We start from the raw sequence: 13,675 nt of genomic DNA, 5'->3' as shown, positions 1-13,675 counted from the left end.
TGCCACTGCGCACAGCCCACTACTGCTGGGGGGAGAGATTTATAAGCCACACGATAAACAGGCAGCGGGGAATTCTGGGATTTCCGAGAGAATCCCTGACCCAATATCTCAATATCTGATGCTGATGCCCCGCTCCAACTTCCAAAAGTAGGCGCCCCGTCTGTAACGGAGAAGCGGTTCCGTGACCGCGAGTCCTGGAGGGGCCCTGGCACTGTGGACGCCACTGTGCTTCCGGCATTCAAAGGGTTAAAGGACGATTTCATCTTCCTCGCTGACCCGCTTAGCAGGTCTGACCCGGAAGGAATTGCAAATGTTTTCCTGCCGCCACGGCCCCCTACTCTGTGTGCCTCCAAACGCTCCCACAACTTACATGTTCTTATATCATTTTTAGGCCATTGCAATAGTTTGGGCCGTTCTGACCGTTGCAGATCACTTAATAAAGTAATAAAATACAGGGCAAAAAAAGGGCAGAGGATCCAAAATGGGCCCGGAGCCCTCATAATGGCCGCCGTGACCTCCAGGGTTTGCAGGGATTAGCTGCCTCCTCCCCTCCCCCGCACCACGAGGCAGCGTGGAGTTGCGCGCGCAGCAAGGGGAGGGGAGGGGAGGAGGGCGGGCTATTTAAACCCGTCGCGGGTAGGCAGCTTACATTAATCTTGTTTTTCCCACCCACCCCATTAGAATGTAATGTTGTGTCTAACCATATCTTATGGATCTGTTAGCAGATCCATCGTTACAGCTTTGGCGGAACTGTCAGGCCAGTCATCGTAGGGACACCGTGAATACCCGAAATGGGGCTCCATCCAATGCGGATGGGCCACCAGGTAACGGTCCCCCTGAAAAGATCGTGCGGGCTGGAGGCGCCGACGCAGGCGGTCGGTCGCTGTACCCCTGGCACCAATCTTAGGCAGCTGGGCTCTATCCTATGCGGGTAGGCCCAGACGGCCATGAAAAGGGGGACCTAGGGTGAACGGATGACGGGGCGTGAGTAAGGGGCGAGAGTGTCCATCACGGCGGAGAGTGTGTCTCCCGGGTTGACGGTAGAATAGGGCGGGCGGAGGAGGGCTCCTCCCGCCGGAAGATACCGAGAATAGGGACGACAAAGGACTAAGTTTATGGCTGACAGTTATTTGGTAGTATTGTTAAACAATAAAGCTGTGACCATTTTTACTTCCACAAAAAACTGTGTCGTCTCAGTTTGTATGGTGGGGTAGGCAAACCACGCGTAGGCACTCTAGGCCGTTAAAGGAACGGTGAATTACAACATGTAATATTTTTGGGGCGTCGCCTCTGTAGACCTCTCGGAGCCCTGATAGAAATGCCCAGGTCTGTGTCGCCAGAGAGGTGCTGACGGGAGTACAGAACCAGGACTGGCCCATTCTCCCCGGGCTGACCTGCTGACAGCCGCCCCCCCCGAATGTTCCTCTTTGCAGGCAGCAAATGGGGTTAAGCTCTTCATTCTGAGCCCGGGCGCAGACAAAACAGTGATTGAGAAGCCCAGCCCGAGCCCGGTGGATGCCTCTTCCTAAACAAACACCCAGGAGGGTCCCGCGGGGCCCGGCTATTTCCTACCGCACTGCGCGGCTGCTACACACCTCTGGGGTGTCCGGGGGCTGTGGAATGCAGGGACCCCCATGCACAGAGGGCTCAGTCATCCGGAGCAGGTAATGGTGCAGCGTCTGCTACGTGGCGTGAGCTGAGCACCCAACACAAGGGAGCTTCTATGTGCAGTGCTGAAGGTAGCTGTGATACACAAGGATGTCCAGAACGGTTCCAAACCGCGCATTAACCTCTCGAGTGCCACGGAGACCTGCAGAGCATTGCAGCTTTTTCAAGCAGCAATCCAAGCTGCCGTTTAAAAAAAAAAAAAAAAAAAAATGATAAGTAATTAGCTAAGTTGCCGATCGATCCGTTCTCCTGTGATCGCTCAGCGAAGATTTGGCTCAGGGGTTCACTAAATGGCGGCGTATCGAGTCAGTATCGGTGACTTTGGAAATGGTTACTATAGAAACAAAAAAGGCTTGTTACATTATAATACATTAAAATGTCATTCAGAGTAAAAAAAACATTGCTGCAAGTATTTTCTCATAGTGCAGAACTGATTTATTTAAAAAAACACACACAGGATATTGCTTGGTCTGCGGCATTAATGGAAATTCGTGGAGATACTCACTATAGTTATAAAGTGTGGCATGTTTGTTATCAGGCGCTGGAAGGGTATAGAGATACTTATTATACAGCACTGCATGATTATTATCTGTGTATACTCCACATTGAGATACTCATACTCCGCATAGTCGTACGTCCCGATGCTTGGCAAATTCATGCAGAGCAGCATGTTCATTATTAGGGGGTGGAAGTGTATGGAGATACTCAGCATAATTATAGAGCGCAGCGTAATTATATAGCACAACACATTTGCTGTTAGTATAGAGATACGCATCATGATACACTGCAGCGTGTTCATTATCAGTGTGTAGAGATACTCAGCATCAATATACAGTGCAGCATGTTCATTATCAGTGTGTAGAGATACTCAGCATCAATATACCGTGCAGCATGTTCATTTTCAGTTTATAGAGATGCTCTGCATAATTAGACCGCACTTATAGTGCCGGCGACACGACGTTGCGTCAAAACTATTTAATCCGTCGTGTGCGCGTATAGTTGGAGCGACAGGACGGCTTGGTCGCGATCGCTGGAAGTCACTTCAATTTGATTTTTCCAGCGGCCGCAGCGTGACATCACCGTCGCCGGCACTATAAGCGCGGCCTTATACATTGCAGCGTGTTCATTATCAGTGTGTAACCCCTCTATTTCAACAGTCTAACTGTGCTATGTGGGGCCTGAGTCTGTCCTCCCTTAGTGCACCATAATTAGATCCCTTGAATAAAGCCAGACGAGACCCCCTCGCTGGCCGAGGATCGCCTGGTATGGCAGCAAAGGCGGTTAGAAATGATATGCAGCATATTCATTGTCACGGGTGGGATGAGTGGGTGTAGACTGTAAGCTCTGTGGGTCCGTGCTGAATTTCCCCCTGTAAATGTGTTCACATCTAAAGCTGTAAGTCGGCTGTCAGTGTTATCTACGCTGATCCCTGGTCCCCCCCCCCCCCCCCACACCCGTTCCCGAGAGATTTATAGATTTATTTATTTTTTTGTATGTGTCAAAACCAACAAACACAAAAACCAATGTCCCCAAGGTCATAAATAGAAAGTGTCAACATCATCTCCCGACGACATTGCAACTTTCTATTGGGTGCCGGGTTATCCATGCCCGATGGGCACAAATATTCAGTGATTGCAAACCAGGGGGGGGGGGGGGGAGAGGGGGGGAGCTCAGGGAGACATCACGCTTAAATGATGTTTAAAAAAAAAGAGTGAGTGGGAGACCAGGGATCAGTGCACTAGGCAGAAATGGAGAATAAAAGGGACTTTATTGGAAAAGGTTTGCACAAACCTCCAGTAAATAAAACACACGCACAAACTCACCCAACTGGGTGTAACAACCTCAGTCCTAGCTGCGGGCACCTCCGTCCCAGCTTGCGCCACTGTCCTCGGTAGTATGGGCAGCACTGGCTTGCTCTCCGCGGGCAGTTTTAAATTCCCCGCCGTTGCTTCACTCCAAACAGCTCCAGCCAACGCTGCACACACAGACCAAAAAAAAACTAGGGTAATGAACCCCACGTGACAAGCGCTGCAGAGTTTGTGGAGTAAATATATAACCGTCACATTTCATTGTGTGCAATTCACTTTTTGTCTCCGGTTGCAGTAAGGCTGTTTTTTTTAATGAAAAAAACAAGTTAGGCTACTTGGACCCCTATGTCATGAGAAATAGCATAGTTGAATGAGTATGAAAGGGGGGGGAAAGGGGTGACCATCGGATGTCCAAGGACAGGCTCGGGACCCCTACCCACCAAATGCCACATAAACAGCTTGTCCTCCTGGGGTAAATAAACGTAGAAGTATACCGTGAGTAACTTACAGCCTCCTCAAGCTTCATCCGGACCAGCGTGCTCCGTGCCGTGACACACACCGTGCACACACACAGACCGCAGCAACACTGGATGCTCCAGACCCCTGCACTGGGTCTCCTCAGCTCCATTCTGATGACTCCTTGTCAGATCTTCCTTTACAGGAGCTCTTCCAGTCCCCTGTCAGCACACAGCCTTCATAAAGAATAGCAAGTATAGATTGACTCAGTTGAGGCTGGGGAGAATGAGTATTTATACCCCTGTCCCAATCACGCAGATAAATTCCGGGTAGGAACAATATTCCTGGTCTCTGCACACGGCCCTAGACCCGGTTGAGGAGATTACTCGGGTCGAAAGTGTAGAAGGAAGCCCAAAATGGCATTCACCAATTAAGTCATTCCTATCCTTAACATAGTCCACAGGATGTAGGCAGGTACAGGACAATGCCTATACAATCACTCTCCATAGACCATAGGCAAACCCTACAGATAGAGCCCCAGGGCCTACAGCTTTCTTGCAGAACAAGTCTACTCAGCAGGTGATCAACCTCTTCCTGGTTCCTCAACAATGGGCCTAATTCCATCACAGTGTCCCGGCCCACAATTCCAAACTCTGATCCAGTGTCCAGGCCCACAATTCCAAACTCTGATCCAGTGTCCAGGCCCACAATTCCAAACTCTAATGTGATTACAGCTCCTTTTGCAAGAGAGCGTTAACCCCTACATGTCCCCACTCTTGAACAGAGCTGTACATCAGGGGTGTGCAAACTGGAGGGCATGCTAAGCAGGGGGGGGTGTGGAATTTTCTACGGGGGGGAGAGGGGGCGCGGCACTTGCAGAAGCCCCATGCTCTTCCCCAAGGCATTTAAATTAAATGCCAGGGGAGGTGTGAGGCCTCTGTAACTTCTCTTACCTGCTGTCAGCCGGCGGCTCTTCTGCGACGCGTCACCACGATAACGTCAAATTGCTGCATGTTGCCGATGTCACATGACATTGTGATGTCATATGGCGCCGGTGAAGTCAGAGAGCAGGTAAGGAGGGGGGGGGGGGCCTGAGCAGGGGGGGAGAGTAGACAGGGGGCGCTAACAGGTTTGCGAAACCCCTCCTGTACATCACTGTTTCACATACTTTAAGAGGACCGTATATACAGTAGGACTGATACAATAAACTGTACATAAATAAATACATCATATTAATGACAGGTAGGGGTAATGGCGGGCTAAACCTTTATTTAAAAGCAGCCAACTCTACCCCTACCATCACAGTAGCACTGCTGCTTTATCGCACCCCAAAATAATAAAGTGTGTACGCTGTCTATGTAACTCACCCAGATTACTCACTGAGGCAGACGATTTAACTTGGAAGGGAGAAACCTTGATACATTGCCAGAGATGTGTGTAAAATACAACTGTTTTAGGATCAATCAGCAGCTAGAGAAAGAGACCCTATTAGCTCCATTTGGCATTGCTGGTTATCACTGCCCCACAGTCATTTATAGCGCAATAAGGCATTCTGGAGTTAGGTTACCATTGGGAATGCCGATGGTGACTCATCTCATGGGGAGAACGGTCTGTGGAAGTGTGATAGACGTTACAGTAGCTTGTGGTGAGGCTGTGACATCTGTTCAAGGATTAAGACATGAGTTAGTAGTGATGGTTTAGATTATGTGGGAATATAATGTAGGGAGCAAATTGTCTACATGACAGAGAGAGTAATGTCTGTGTGAAACTTCTCCTATTGCTCAATATAACTTCTATAACTATAGCTGCATATAATCTCTTCATATAACCGCTCCCTATAACTCCTCCTATCTCTCCATATAACCGCTCCCTATAACTCCTCCTATATCTCCATATAACCGCTCCCTATAATTCCTCCTATCTCTCCATATAACCGCTCCCGATAACTCCTCCTATCTCTCCATATAACCGCTCCCTATAACTCCTCCTATCTCTCCATATAACTCCTCCTATATCTCCCTATAACCTCTCCCTATAACTCCTCCTATCTCTCCATATAACCGCTCCCTATATTGTGACGGTAACTTTATGACAGGCTATAATAATACACCAAAAATACCTGGGTTGAACTGAACACGGCTGAGATATGATAAAATATCATTTATTCCTTGAAAAAGGTGAACACATGAGATTATACAAATAACAGACAAAATATAGACACTTTCTTAAGGTGGAATGATGAAACAGTCAAATCTTGACTGGCAGTTCATACAGCAATCTTGAATATTACAGAAGACACGAAAGACAATAGCCATAGGCTGTGCCTGGTTCTTATACAATTATTTCCCATTGAACACAAACTAAACCCAGCCCCTCTCATAAATCAGTGGTGAGGTTGACAGTTTTCCCCAGAGTAAAACTCCTCCCACCCAAGGACGTTTAAAAACTGCTTTTCCTATCTAAATAACTTCATAACTTCAGTTCAGCAATACTTACTGGCACGCGAGACATATTAATACATTCCGGCACGCATGACACTCCCAATGAGACTAAATATTACCGTGTAATACTAAAATTAAGAGAGATATTAATAACTGTCTCTTAGGACCTGCTAGACATCATGTGTCTGTAATCATTATTTGCGGCTCGGTCCCCCGGTTACACATATGTAATTTTTAGCATGTTCAGCTGAGGACATCTCATGGTATTCTTATATTTAATAAGGTCTCTCATTCTGATATCTCCTTGTGTAACCGCACCCCTGGCCCCCATAACCCCTTGTCAAGAAATCCTTTGAAGCTGGGCCTGTGTGTAGCGAACATTTGTCACAGGTGCTATATTTCACACCCAATGCCCCAGACATGGGTCCTAGCTGTCTCTACCAGCAATATACCCTTGGCCTGCCAATTAGGTATTAACATACTTAACACTAAACCCCCTCTGTACTTTTCACACCCAACTTCAATCAAGCCTGTTGAAGCCCAGATATTTCTGAAAAGACTCCACACATTTGTATCTTTCTAAACTGTAGCTCATTAACCCCTTAAGCCTCCCGCATCAATCCCAGTGTATGTTGGGGCAAACACTGGAACAGAAACAATAGATTTTTACAGGGGAATATACATTAGGATGCTGAAGCAAGGTAAAAACACATTACTGGACCACAGTCCAGTTAACCCCTTGCTTCCCAGGTGAGAGTAGGGGGTGGCCAAATGGGGTATAACCCCTTTAATCCCGGGCCAGACCCCCTCTACCATGACATATATCTCCTCCTATCTCTCCATATAACCTCTCCCTATAACCCCTCCTATCTCTCCATATAATTGCTCCCTATAACTCCTCCTATCTCTCCATATAACCTCTCCCTGTAACTCCTCCTATCTCTCTATATAACCGCTCCCTATAACTCCTCCTATCTCTCCATATAACCTCTCCCTATAACTCCTCCTATCTCTCCATATAACCGCTCCTTATAACTCCTCCTATCTCTCCATATAACCTCTCCCTATAACTCCTCCTATCTCTCCATATAACCTCTCCCTATAACTCCTCCTATCTCTCCATATAACCTCTCCCTATAACTCCTCCTATCTCTCATATAACCTCTCCCTATAACTCCTCCTATCTCTCCATATAACCTCTCCCTATAACTCCTCCTATCTCTCCATATAACCTCTCCCTATAACTCCTCCTATCTCTCCATATAACCGCTCCCTATAACTCCTCCTATCTCTCCATATAACCGCTCCATATAACTCCTCCTATCTCTCCATATAACCTCTCCCTATAACTCCTCCTATCTCTCCATATAACCTCTCCCTATAACTCCTCCTATCTCTCCATATAACCTCTCCCTATAACTCCTCCTATCTCTCCATATAACCTCTCCCTATAACTCCTCCTATCTCTCCATATAACCTCTCCCTATAACTCCTCCTATCTCTCCATATAACCTCTCCCTATAACTCCTCCTATCTCTCCATATAACCGCTCCATATAACTCCTCACAGTAGACTCGGATTTACGGGTTGGACGGCCGCTGTGCGCTCACTGTCCAGAGGCAAAAAAATGTATTGAATTAAAATAATTGGGCTTTTCCGACTTCACGTACCATGGTATTTGTGGGACTGAGAACAGAATAGAGAGGGGGGAGAGGGGAGATGGGGGGAGGAGGGCGGGCGAGGAATTGAATTGGGATTTTCCAAGGTATGAAACGAGGCTGACATGATAGGCACCGACCCGTTTATTAACCAGCCCGCAGCAGCACGGCGGCATTACAGCCGGGGAGGAATTGCTTTCAAGAGGATTAGCAACGTCTCTTTGAATACATGCCTGTGTGAGGGTGTGTGCTTGTGTGTGCTTGTGTGTGCTTGTGTGTGATTGTGTGTGCTGGTGCTGCGTGCTGGGCCGCCGGACCTTATTCTGTAGGTCCATGTTAGAGTATAGGTTAGTGTAGGGGAGGCCAAGGCAGAGATAATCAGGGTCATTTTCTAGACACGCGGACGTTTCCAAACAGCACGTTTATGTAGCATCCAGAACTTGGAAACATGGCACAGGCCTCTGTAACAGCACGGAGATCTATTCTGTGAAGACCTAGAAAAACATGGTGGGGGGTAAATAAAAGCAGCCTGGTGTTTTTTTTTAATCCCCAGTCTTGTTTTTCTATGTCTTTATGTAATAAATAATCTTTCTAGTGACGAAGCTTGTGCCCTGTGGTTTTAAGCAGGTGTTGTACAAGGAACGGGTGCCGGAAAGTGGCGTGAGTGAGCGGTGAGATTGTCTTTTTTTCCACTGGTTGGGGGTTGACAGGATGAGGAGGTGGGGGGGGGGGTGGAAACGGGGGCGGGAGGGGGGCGGGAAACGGGGGTGGGGTGAGAAAATGGGGCTATAACAGGGTTTTCTATTAATCCAAAAGTCCAGTAGTTGGGAGCGGGTGTAGGGCTGAAGGCTTCGTTTTGTAAGTTCAAATAGTAGTTTATTCTATTGTGTGCAATAATAAATACATGAATATAGCAGATATGCTGCACATTTATATGAAACACAAAATGTGCACCCGCCAACATGAATCTCTGGCGGTGCCCCTGGCTCCTATCCACACACAAAGCGAGATGCCTATAAAACAGCGTTCGTGGTGCAAGGTAAAGGGAGACAGGTATAAATCTAAATAATTACCGGAGTGATCTAATGTACCAGCATAGCATAGCACTGCACTGCATAGCATGGCACGGCATAAAACCGCATGGCATAGCACAGCACTGCATAGCACTGCACTGCATAGCATGGCACGGCATAAAACCGCACGGCATAGCACAGCACTGCATAGCACGGCACGGCATAAAACCGCACGGCATAGCACAGCACTGCATAGCACGGCACGGCATAGCACGGCGCTGCATAGCACGGCGCGGCATAGCACAGCACTGCATAGCACAGCACTGCATAGCACGGCACGGCATAGCACGGCGCTGCATAGCACGGCGCGGCATAAAACCGCACGGCATAGCACAGCACTGCATAGCACGGCACGGCATAAAACCGCACGGCATAGCACAGCACTGCATAGCACGGCGCGGCATAAAACCGCACGGCATAGCACAGCACTGCATAGCACGGCACGGCATAAAACCGCACGGCATAGCACAGCACTGCATAGCACGGCGCGGCATAAAACCGCACGGCATAGCACAGCACTGCATAGCACGGCACGGCATAAAACCGCACGGCATAGCACAGCACTGCATAGCACGGCGCGGCATAAAACCGCACGGCATAGCACAGCACTGCATAGCACGGCACGGCATAAAACCGCACGGCATAGCACAGCACTGCATAGCACGGCGCGGCATAAAACCGCACGGCATAGCACAGCACTGCATAGCACGGCACGGCATAAAACCGCACGGCATAGCACAGCACTGCATAGCACGGCGCGGCATAAAACCGCACTGTATAGCACGGCACGGCATAAAACCGCACGGCATAGCACAGCACTGCATAGCACGGCGCGGCATAAAACCGCACGGCATAGCACAGCACTGCATAGCACGGCATAAAACCACACTGCATAGCACGGCGCGGCATAGCACAGCACGGCACAGCATAGCACAGCACGGCACAGTACGGCACGGCAAAGCACAGCACGGCATATCACAGCATAGCACGGCACAGCACAGTACGGCACGGCAAAGCACAGCACGGCACAGCATATCACGGCACAGCATAGCACCGCACAGTACGGCACGGCAAAACATAGCACAGCACAGGACGGCACAGCACAGGACGGCACAGCACAGTATAGCACGGCAGAGCATAGCACAGCATAGGACGGCACAGCACAGTATAGCACGGCAAAGCATAGCACCGCACAGTACGGCACGGCAAAACATAGCACAGCACAGGACGGCACAGCACAGGACGGCACAGCACAGTATAGCACGGCAGAGCATAGCACAGCATAGGACGGCACAGCACAGTATAGCACGGCAAAGCATAGCACAGCACAGTACGGCATGGCAAAGCACCGCACAGCACAGGACGGCACAGTATAGCATGGCACAGCACAGTATAGCACGGCAAAGCATTGCACAGCACAGCATGGCACAGCACAGTATAGCATGGCACAGCACAGTACGGCACAGCATGGCACAGCACAGTATAGCATGGCACAGCACAGTATAGCATGGCACAGCACAGTATGGCACAGCATGGCACAGCACAGTATAGCATGGCACAGCACAGTACGGCACAGTATAGCATGGCACAGCACAGTACGGCACAGCATGGCACAGCACAGTATAGCATGGCACAGCACAGTACGGCACAGCATGGCACAGCACAGTATAGCATGGCACAGCACAGTATAGCATGGCACAGCACAGTATAGCATGGCACAGCACAGTATAGCATGGCACAGCACAGTACGGCACAGCACAGTATAGCATGGCACAGCACAGTATAGCATGGCAAAGCACAGTATAGCATGGCACAGCACAGTACGGCACAGCATGGCACAGCACAGTACGGCACAGCATGGCACAGCACAGTATAGCATGGCACAGCACAGTATAGCATGGCACAGCACAGTATAGCATGGCACAGCACAGTACGGCACAGCATGGCACAGCACAGTATAGCATGGCACAGCACAGTACGGCACAGCATGGCACAGCACAGTATAGCATGGCACAGCACAGTACGGCACAGCATGGCACAGCACAGTATAGCATGGCACAGCATGGCACAGTACAGTATAGCATGGCACAGCACAGTACGGCACAGCATGGCACAGCACAGTATAGCATGGTACAGCACAGTACGGCACAGCATGGCACAGCACAGTATAGCATGGCACAGCACAGTATAGCATGGCACAGCACAGTATAGCATGGCACAGCACAGTATAGCATGGCACAGCACAGTATAGCATGGCACAGCACAGTACGGCACAGCATGGCACAGCACAGTATAGCATGGCAAAGCACAGTATAGCATGGCACAGCACAGTATGGCACAGCATGGCACAGCACAGTATAGCATGGCACAGCACAGTATAGCATGGCACAGCACAGTATAGCATGGCACAGCACAGTACGGCACAGCACAGTATAGCATGGCACAGCACAGTATAGCATGGCAAAGCACAGTATAGCATGGCACAGCACAGTACGGCACAGCATGGCACAGCACAGTACGGCACAGCATGGCACAGCACAGTATAGCATGGCACAGCACAGTATAGCATGGCACAGCACAGTATAGCATGGCACAGCACAGTACGGCACAGCATGGCACAGCACAGTATAGCATGGCACAGCACAGTACGGCACAGCATGGCACAGCACAGTATAGCATGGCACAGCACAGTACGGCACAGCATGGCACAGCACAGTATAGCATGGCACAGCATGGCACAGCACAGTATAGCATGGCACAGCACAGTACGGCACAGCATGGCACAGCACAGTATAGCATGGTACAGCACAGTACGGCACAGCATGGCACAGCACAGTATAGCATGGCACAGCACAGTATAGCATGGCACAGCACAGTATAGCATGGCACAGCACAGTATAGCATGGCACAGCACAGTATAGCATGGCACAGCACAGTACGGCACAGCATGGCACAGCACAGTATAGCATGGCAAAGCACAGTATAGCATGGCACAGCACAGTATGGCACAGCATGGCACAGCACAGTATAGCATGGCACAGCACAGCATGGCACAGTACAGTATAGCACAGTGTAGCATGGCACAGCACAGTACGGCACAGCATGGCACAGCACAGTATAGCATGGCACAGCATAGCACAGCACAGTACAGTAGAAAGCGGGGTGGGGGGGTGATAGACAGCACTCTGACACAATGACTCAGCGAGGTTGCAGGGTGCACAGAACAGGAAGGGACCCTAATTCCCCTCACAAGTACTAACAAACCAAAAGATAGTACCAGCACTCTCTGTCTCACAGCTACAGATACTAACGAATACCAGTGCAGGGAATATGAATAATTTAATGATACTATAGTGCCATTAAATTATTCATATTCCCTGCACTGGTATTCGTTAGTATCTGTAGCTGTGAGACAGAGAGTGCTGGTACTATCTTTTGGTTTGTTAGCACAGTACAGCACGGCAAAGCATAGCACAGCATGGCACAGCACGGCAAAGCATGGCACGGCACAGTATGGCATGGCAAAGCATAGCACAGCATGGCACGGCACAGCATGGCACAGCACGGCAAAGCATGGCACGGCACAGTATGGCATGGCATGGCAAAGCATAGCACAGCATGGCACGGCACAGTATGGCACGGCAAAGCATAGCACAGTACAGTACGGCACAGCAGGCACAGCACAGTATAGCACGGCAAAGCATAGTACAGCACGGCAAAGCATAGCACAGCATGGCAAAGCATGGCACAGCATGGCAAAGCATAGCACAGCATGGCACGGCACAGTATGGCACGGCACAGTACGGCACAGCAAAGCATAGCACAGCACAGTACGGCACAGCATGGCACGGCACAGTACGGCATGGCAAAGCATAGCACAGCACAGTACGGCACAGCATGGCACGGCACAGTATGGCACGGCACAGTACGGCACGGCAAAGCATAGCACAGCACAGTACGGCACAGCATGGCACGGCACAGTATGGCACGGCACAGTACGGCACGGCAAAGCATAGCACAGCACAGTACGGCACAGCATGGCACGGCACAGTATGGCACGGCACAGTACGGCACGGCAAAGCATAGCACAGCACAGTACGACACAGCATGGCACGGCACAGTATGGCACGGCACAGTACGGCACGGCAAAGCATAGCACAGCACAGTACGGCACAGCATGGCACAGTATGGCACGGCACAGTACGGCACGGCAAAGCATAGCACAGCACAGTACGGCAAAGCATAGCACAGCACAGTACAACACGGCACGGCAAAGCATAGCACAGCATGGCATAGCATAGCACGTCAGTTGAAAAAAGGGGTCATTTATTGGTCCAGAATGAAAACAAAAGTCCATATATATTATAGCAAATACAAATAGCACTTGTGAACATATTCATGTGTGACAGGTCTGCAAACCTCCTGCTTTTCCCCATTATCTCTTAGGCCGCGTCCATACTCCACGCAACGGGGCGCGTGGCACGAACAAAAGGCCGTGCCGCTATGAGGCAGGCCATAGAGCGCGCAATGGCGCACGCGATGTTCGAGCAGACAAATGATTTTGTGTTTGT

The sequence above is a fragment of the Ascaphus truei genome, chromosome 6 (genome assembly GCF_040206685.1).
Source record: "Ascaphus truei isolate aAscTru1 chromosome 6, aAscTru1.hap1, whole genome shotgun sequence".
Taxonomy (NCBI): Eukaryota; Metazoa; Chordata; class Amphibia; order Anura; family Ascaphidae; genus Ascaphus; species Ascaphus truei.
This window is presented reverse-complemented; position numbering follows the sequence as displayed.